Here is a 9,375-nt window from a genome sequence, read left to right on the forward strand (position 1 = left end):
AGAATTCTCTATGAATTTCTTACTACCAACGCGAGCACGTGTGTTATATGTTTATGTATCTGTATGGGTTTGCGTGTATGAGCGTCTGAGGAAAGACAAATTTTTTTTTTTTCCATGGATCTGAGTTCGAAAAAAACAGAGCTTATTCTGAAGGGCATTTTAAATATAACCAAGATGTTGTTTTATGCAAGTCTCACAGTGTCTGAGGCGACTTTGCTGAGCAGGAATTCTCTAGATATTAGTCTCATTTCTTCTGCAAGCAATGGCTACCCACTTAACACCCTATGCTGAACGCCATTCGAGCTAACTATGAATAAAGCACTATGATTGTTTTGTTTTATTTGTAATTATTGTTCCTTTCTGCATTGAACATTTACTGATTGTTATATCTCCGGGTATAATCATATCTCAGTTTGTAAGCGATTGTTATCAATCAGCATAAGGCTATAACTGTTAGAGGAAATGTGGCATAAATACACGCTAGCACACGCACAGAAACACAGAGAAACACGCGGCGCGCGCGCGCGCGTACACATACATACACACACACTGCACACACAAACGTGCGTGTGTGTGTATGTATGCATACCACACATACATGTGTGTGTATGTGTGTGTATGTATGTATGTATGTATACATACAAACATACATGTGTGTGTGTGTGTACATATATATATATAGATAGATAGATAGATAGATAGATAGATAGATAGATTATAGATATATAGATATCTAGATATATATATATAATATATATATATATATATATATATATATATATATGTATATATATATTTATAAATATACATATGTTTACACCACACAGCACGCACGCACACACACACACACACACCCCCACACAACACCACACAACAACAACCACACACACACACACACACACAACACAACACACCCACACAACACATATCTATATATATATATATATATATATATATATATATATATATACATATATGGGAGGGTGTGTTAGAGTGTGTGTCGTGTGCTGTGTGTTGGTGCTGTGTGTGTGTGGTGATGTGTGTGTGTGTGTGTGTGTGTGTGTGTGTGTGTGTGTGTGTGTGCGTGCGTGTGTGTGTGTCGAGGTAATTATCACCGGAAACCGGAAGTTATTATCATAATCAGTGACCGTAACCGGAGATCATTCACCACATTCAATGACTCCAAAGACGCACACCTGACATAATTAATGAATACCGATAGTGATTATCGTAATCAATGATCTGCATTGGAAATCATCAACTTCCTCTAATGATGTCTAACACGCACACCTGAAGGGTGAGTCTATCGTATGATATGATAGTGGGTTGAGAACCACCAACAATGATTACCTAAACAAATACCCTGAGGAAGAATCATTGGTCAGCCACCCTAGTATAAAGACCCAGTTAACTGCATGATGTCAAATGGCCCCAAGTTGTTCGTCAATCGGTGATAGCACGAATATGGATGTGTGTATATATATATGTTCTCCAACAGCATTTCCCATATATATGGATATATATTTGATTTTTTCTTTCTATCTTTCTTTCTTTTCTCGTCACAGATTATCGTTTCCTCTTTTTCCCTCTAAGCTTCGTCCATCACTAAAACCATGAACTAAACTGACTCATCACATGCTATAAATCCAGCTGTTGTCCTCGTCCGAATCGCTGTCCCTGTCGCTCAACTGTAGGTCGTCATGCGAACACAGGTGCACAAGCCTCTCAGTGTCACGAGGGGAAACGTACTCGGCCTAATCCGAATCGTCACTGTCGGAGAAGAGGTCCCGCCAGTGCAACTGTGGTTCGGCGGTGCCAGTGAATGTGGTCTGTTTCAGCTGCTTGGGTGAACAGGGTTTTCTAAAAGCAGATGGATTCTACATTGAAGAGATCATCCGCTTTGAGCTAAAGTATTGCTCAACTGGGTTCTTGCAACAGTACGACCTCACAACCTGAACATTAGCATACTTGCCAGGTTGGGTCACATCAACTCCTCGCTGATTAGACTGCGGGCTCCCCTCGTTCCCTGCGCGCTTACACACATCTAATGTACTTAAGTCGCAGTATCCGGAACCGAGATCAGGTGTCCTGCAACAGCAACTGCCTTGAAGAGGTGCAGACCATGAGTCAGGTCTCTTTCGGGAAGATAGAGTCAAGCAGTCATGGCGCCGTTGGCATTCACACAGGTCCCATGAGTGCCGCCATAATGGCTACTGGCTGCGTAGGCCCTCTCACCACCCCTGTAGTTGTGAGACATAAGCTCTAGCTTCCCCTTATTGGACTCCGCGGTGGATGGGGGCATGAGAGGGTGAAATAATTACTTAATTTCATGGCAAATGACTCACCAAAACCCCCACAAACTGAGAAACTGATGAAACCATGCAAAGCACTGCCCATGGTAGTCACTCTGAAGCCATGTATGGCTTCTTGTGGCAAGAAAAAAAATCAAAAGCACAGCCTGAGCTTGGGAAAAAAAAAATGGGACAAGACAGAAGAAACCCATCACCCAAAAGCATCTCTGTTCATGAGATTGTCCAACATATGGACTCTCGTGCTGGCCTCTCCAGGCTTGCACACATAACAAGGAGATCTCTGACTTCCCCTCAGACGTCCTCCCTGGCCGAGATGGGAGCACAAGCTGGACCAGCCAAACCAGTGACTACAGCAGTCAACAGGAGAGGCATATCTTCCTAATCAAAGAAGAGATGATCGTCTTTAGGGAGGCTTTTACAGTGTTCTTTGAACCTTTACTCCTCTGGGTTCTTTTTCTGCATACTTGCAATGGCCGGAAACTCCTTTTTATTGGAGGTATCTGGTGTCAGGTGGAGAGGTGCTTAGGAGGTCAAAGAGCCTTTTCCCTATTATTCTGTCCCCAGACATGGGTGCCAGGGGAAGCAGGGACAAATTCTGGTCGTTTTTTGCAACCTCTTGTCGCCTAAGGGCCGCCTCTTTCCCGATAGAGCAAGCCAGGCTCCAGACATGATGCCTCTTGCTACAATTGAGACATTTGACTGTTGGTCCCTTTTGCCTACCTTGTGTGCCTTAAGGTACACTCGAGTGTGTGCCTGCTCAGGACACTAATTAGGCTTGGTCTTGTGACTCAGGCACATATTTTCTGAGGTTGTAAGAGCCCCACTGTAGTATTGTGTGCCATGATGTTACTTGGTGTAGTAATTACATCTGAGACGTCGTAGTATTTGTCAGTTAGTTTCCCCATCAATGGTGGTATCTGACATGTCGGACTCTGACTATTCCATTGTGAAGTCCTTGCTGATTGAGGGATCTTCGTCTATTTTGGGGCTATAAGTCAGGCTATTTATGGGCCCACTGGGAGGCGGAGAGCCTTTGGTAGCTCTGACTACAAGAAATACAAGAAATGCCATCCTCCACGCAATAGTGCAATCAAGGAACATTGACACTGTCAGGCTCCAGGAGACATTAACAGAGAGGACTGTTCACCTCTCAGGATATCATGTTTCATGCTGCCAAGCACAGCTGGCACCAAAGGCTTGAACACCCTCATCAGAGTAATTCCTTGCTCCGCAATAGCCGATGCACAGCACTGTGGAGACGATGTTGATTCTCATGCTCATGATTCTCATGAGACATTCCCCAAGATCACTCTTTTCAATACCCAAGAGCTTCTCAAAAGAAGGGTCCTAGACCTCACCTTTGCCACTGCAGCTCTGGTAGAGAGAATCAGATGGTGTGTCGATGAGACGGACATAAGTGACCACTATGGCATTGTTACCATCCTCTTGGATGTTGGCCCAGCCCCAATGCCACAGCACAATCCTTGATGGAAAACAAACAAGGCCAACTGGTAAGCCTTTCAAAATGCCTTGGCCCACTGTCTTAGATGCAGTGAAGCCCCATAGAGTGTAAATGTGGATGTGCTTGAAGCCAAACTTATGAATGCCATAAATCAAGCAGCCTCACAGACCATACCTAAAACGGCATGCCAAGGGGGAGTTTTTTAAACAAAAAAAATTGGGGGGGAAACCCGGGGGGGCCTTTTGTGGTAATCAAGACAGAGATTAATGAGGTCAATCATGGAGCGCACATGTGCAGAAACAATTCTTTGCTCAAAGAACCCCTGACAAGCTAGCCCTCCTAAGGGAAGTTGTCAGGGGTGCCAAGAAGTTGTCAGGGGTGCCAAGAAAACTGCCAAAGGAGTCAGGTAGGAAAAGTGGCTGGACTGGTGTGAGACCACCAAACCACTCCCTACAGGGCTGCAGCAATGAGCTACCAGCCGCTCAGCCCCAAGGTGTACACACCACGATCCTCAATCAGAGGCAAACAGGCTCGTGCACGAGTTGTCTGAGAGAACAAGCAGCAGCAGTCTGCCAGCCAGATTGAGGCCAAACAAAGAACGCCTACAACCAGGAAGTCTTGGTCATAAGAAGAAAGGCAGTTCGAACCACAAATAGTTCAGGGGACGTTATTTCCCCCCCCCCTATTGTCTCTGAGGGAAAACTAATGAAAAAACATACAAAAACAAGTTCTCGTCAGCTCTGGGCTATGATGGGATCTCCTACCCCAATTCATTATACCACCACCCATACTGTACAGCCACTAGACAGAGGATCTAGCAATGGCTGCGACTCATCAAGTCCTGAAAAACTTCCATTCTACCCCAGAGTCAGAAGAGGGCTGATATACTTCCCAACTCGAAACCAAAGGACTCAGGGAAGTACCGCCCCATCTCTCACCTCAGCTGTCTGGTCGAGAGGATGGTACTAAACCGGCTCCTATGGAAAATGGGACCCCCGCATGAACACCTCCATGAGTCACAAGGGGCATGAACACAGAACACAGCATAGCCATGCTTTTAAGCATGTTAAGGATACTGATCCAAAGGAGACTGATCCAAAAGGGAATCAGAGAAAAGCTCTTAGCCTGGATAGGTGGCTATTTCAGGAACAGAACAGCCAAAGTCAGATTCCAAGTTCACCTATCACAGCACATGCTGCTAGAAAATGAAATGCTACAGGGTGGAGTCCTTACTCCAGCCCTTTCCAACACCCTAATGCCCTGTATCTTCAATATACATCTCCCAGTGGAGTGCAAGATCACCTCCCATGCAGACGCATCTTGCAGTCATCTTCAAGGGCCCCACATCTAGAAGAGGCCCAGGGGGCGCAACCAAAAAGTAACTATTTGCTAAGGGTATGGACTCCCCTCACCCTGACTCTATTTGAAGCCCCACCATAGGCTTGATCGAGTTCTCTGTCATGACCTTGTCAAAGAGAAAGAACCAATACCAATACATGCTTAGTATGAAGGCAGAAGCCAAGAGGGTCATTGCAGCCATCACTCCTCCAGATAGTAGAACCTACCTCACGGATAGATCATTTGATCCTGTAAACTACACTGCAGGTGCCGGCTTTACACCAAGGGATGCCACAAAATCCATGAGGATAACAGACAATGCCTCATCATTGCAGGCAGAGGTAGTTGCGATCCTGGGAGCCCTAACCCACGAGTCCTTGAGGGAAACGGACACGTGGTCATACATACAGATATCAGGGCAGCCATTGACTATCTAAAGCACAGCATGTCCAATGACATTATCTACCTCCTGACAACTGTGCTTACAGTGGTCAGGATTCTTGCTCAGGGTAGAATAATCACAAAGTGGGTCCCCAGCCACATAGACATCAGAGGGAGTGAGCTTGCTGGCAGACTACCTGACACTGGCAAGGGTATGCCCCCAATCCCATGATCATTAAACCAAGCCCAAAAAAAATGAGGCACAGGTCCAGCACCACAGCACTTGCCATTCTCCTGCACCTATACAGAGAGGAAACGAGAACATCTCCCTCGGCCAGATGGTACTCAGATACCACAGGCTATGAGCCACTGTCACTCTCTAAAACAATTAATAGAGGTCATTCTTCATAGAATCAGACTAGGTTACCAGTGTGCAAGGTTATTCATACAAACAATTAATTATGCAGGCAGGTGTTGCAAGCATTGTGGCGAGCCGAACGCCACCCTGTTACATTATTTACAGAGTTGTGAGTACATACAATTTCTGAGACAAGGACCCCAAACAACAGCCGCCGGGCTGGTAAAGCGAATATGCCGGATGCTTACATCGCGGCAGCATGAGCGCCTGCTGGCAATCCATCGCCATCAGTAAGCAGGAAAACCAACTGAGAAAGCCATATAAGTAGATGACAATATATGGAAGGCCCGGGCGAAGCTAGACTTCGGAAATCTCAAATGAATGAATGAACCGAGATCAGCATTCCCCGAACCTCCAGCAGACCACGACACAAGCAGCTGCAACACAAGGACTGCCCAGTCCTAAGCCGACTGGGAAGCCTATCGACTCTCCCCGTTAACCTTCACTTCACCTTCAGCACCCAGCCATACCAGTGGGAACTCACACCCACACAATCACTCCCCAAAGAGATACAGACACCAGTCCACCAGTCTCCTGATAGTTTATAACTTGTCGCTCAAAAATCCTTGTTACTCTTCACCTGTTCCTTCTCGCTCTTGCAAGGAAGATCGCGAAACGTCTTTAGATGATCGATCGTCGACATCGAGTTGCAAGAAGACGAAGCCAGGATCTTGTTTGTCACAACATTTCCCTCGCCCTACGGGGTCACAAGCGGGTGAGTTCGTCGCACCTATCGAAATCCCCGCTGATCATGGCCCGAACCCACGAAGAGATGCTTGCGCTGGACATGCCTTGCGAATCATGTAATTACACACACACACATATATATATAATATATATATTATATATATAATTATATATATATATTATATATAATATAATATATATATATATTATATATATATATATATATCTATATAATATAATATACAAACATTATATATATATTATATATATATATATATATATATATATATATATATATATATATATACACACATATATACATATAGAGAGAGAACACGAAGGCGGCCATGCGGTGTTGTGTAACTCTGCTATGCACTTGCTAATTAAATCTGTATCAGTTTATTTTCCCGGCCAGCAAGTAGAACAACATCCTCTGCATAATTTTCATCTTCGCTAAAGAAAATATTAGGAAGAAATATAGATAACTACGATAATTCTAGCATACCAAGGAGCTATACAGAAAATTACACAGGTGCAAGTGCACAAGAGAAATCTTCATTTTATGGTCCCGTTAATGTTAGACATAGTTATAATGAATATGTATTTCTTAAATAATGTGTCTACGAGAATAGAACTGAGTTTGCCTCAGACAGGTTTGTCATCAACGCTGCTGCAGAGACGGGCAAATCGAAGCCTGATTTGAAGAAGATAGAGACATGTAAACTAACAACAACTTAAGCCAAGAGATCCAGCGAAAGAGGCTCTTAACAAATCTTTACAGCTCTCTTAGCTATATCTTTAATAAAATGCTATACAAGACTTATGTCATGGCAAGTCCTCACTTGCTATTGACATGCCGTGGGGGTCAATTCCTGAATAGTTATCTCTTTTTATGGTGTATTTGAAGACATATGCGGGAGACTATAACATCAATCCTCTGCATTTCGGTCATAATCTTTTGAGTGAACGCTTTGTTACCGTTAATAACAACTCTGTATACAATAGTCACGAGTTTCCCGAGCCATTGCTCAGATTTACATTATCACTCGCTAGATGCGCTGGGGTTGGAAAAGGAACAGTCGCTCGACAGAGATGAATTTTATGAAAGTGATTGCAACCTGAAAAACAGCAGGATGCAATAGCAATTGAGAAATCTGGAAGTCTCAGCTCGGATATTGTTTTATTTTTGTGGCATAATTTACTTTGGTAACAATCGCAGACTGGTCACAGATGTCAGAGCATAACGAATGCAGTGAAGTACCGGGTATTTGTTGCAGTTTCTTAGGAGAGGATATGTGTTGCGAGGGTGTTTCTTGGCTGATCAACTACCTATTAGAAAAGATCGTACAACCCATAATTATTTTGTGGTTAACAGAATTTACGTCTCGCCACAGACCAACAATAATGGGCCATTATGTATTAGAAGTTCGTGGGAAATCTTGCATTGCTTACTTTGATTCTTACATAATCTTTATCAAGCATCATATTAATTTGTATGGGATAGATCATATTGTCAATCTTCTACGTTCCTATTTTTCACGGGATGACTTTAGATATAATGATAAGGTTATAAGATTTTGTATAGACACTGTAAAATGCCTCATTGTGAAAGATTATTTTGCGATAGATCAATAAGCAAAAGGGAATGTAAGCAATTGTTTTGCTGGTAGACAGTACCCCCCCCCCTCTTCCTCCTCTCGATGCTTTCTCGCGTCGTGTTGGTGAAGACCTGGTCATACTGTTTAAGTGTATACCAAGATGTGCTCTACATTTGCCGAGGGTACCAACTTGGGAGGAAAATCATTTCTATGAGTTATTCTTATGTGAACTTCTAGATGTATATAGAGGATTAATCAGTGTCTATTTTATTAACAGCCGTAATTGTTCGCAAGATTTGTCGTTACTCACTTCAGCGGACCTTTGGAGGGGCTAGACTTTCGGAAAGGTGGGTCTATCCGGGGATTTGAACTTTATTAAATACTTATGTTTTCATTTGTGTGCTGCTGCCATTTTAAATCCAGGTGTTAATGTGCTTTCTCTTTCCTTTGCTGCAGTTTCTGAGAGTGGAGTTGGCAAATACCATACCGGTAACAGTGGAACGCACCGCTGCAGTCGACGTTGCTACCAAAAGAATGGAGAAGGATGGTGGAACCTGCCGCCGCCACCTCTAAGGGCAACGCCAGAGACATCCTCTGACCTACAGTGTCTGTGAGCGAGGCTATGCCCTTTGCAAATGCTGGGAAGGGTTTGTGTCTGTGTCCTTACAACCCCTTGCTTTCCTGCCTGAGCTATGCCCCACCTTGCCTGCGTGTTCCCCTGGGAGGATACGGAGGTCACTGTCGCCCATTGTGCAGGCACATATCTCCCTCAGAAACACTGGACTCGTGTGTTCCCAACCCCTGCAGTAGTCTGTCGATCCCCCTCGTCGACTAATTGGGTGACGAGGAGAGGTGTTTTTCCCGCCCAGCATCGTCTCTGTTGCATGCGGGGATGATTCCTCTCGGCGATGTGCGGGTGCGGGAAGAAGTTACTTAGCAAGCGTTGAGTTGTTGCCCCTGCCTCAAATCACCTCCACATATACGCGTTTAACGCGAAATTGTTGTGCTATAAGAGGATTGTCTATCACAGGCGATAGATATATCGTTTTGGGACTCGCCTGTGTGTGTGTGTGTCTTGTATGAAGTGTTTATGCAATATGGATAGAAAATTAAAATTATACATCGTATGACGAGTTTTATCAACCTTTTCACTTAATTGTATTCTTGCCTCTGACAAGG

This window comes from Penaeus monodon, chromosome 16 (genome assembly GCF_015228065.2).
Source record: "Penaeus monodon isolate SGIC_2016 chromosome 16, NSTDA_Pmon_1, whole genome shotgun sequence".
Taxonomy (NCBI): Eukaryota; Metazoa; Arthropoda; class Malacostraca; order Decapoda; family Penaeidae; genus Penaeus; species Penaeus monodon.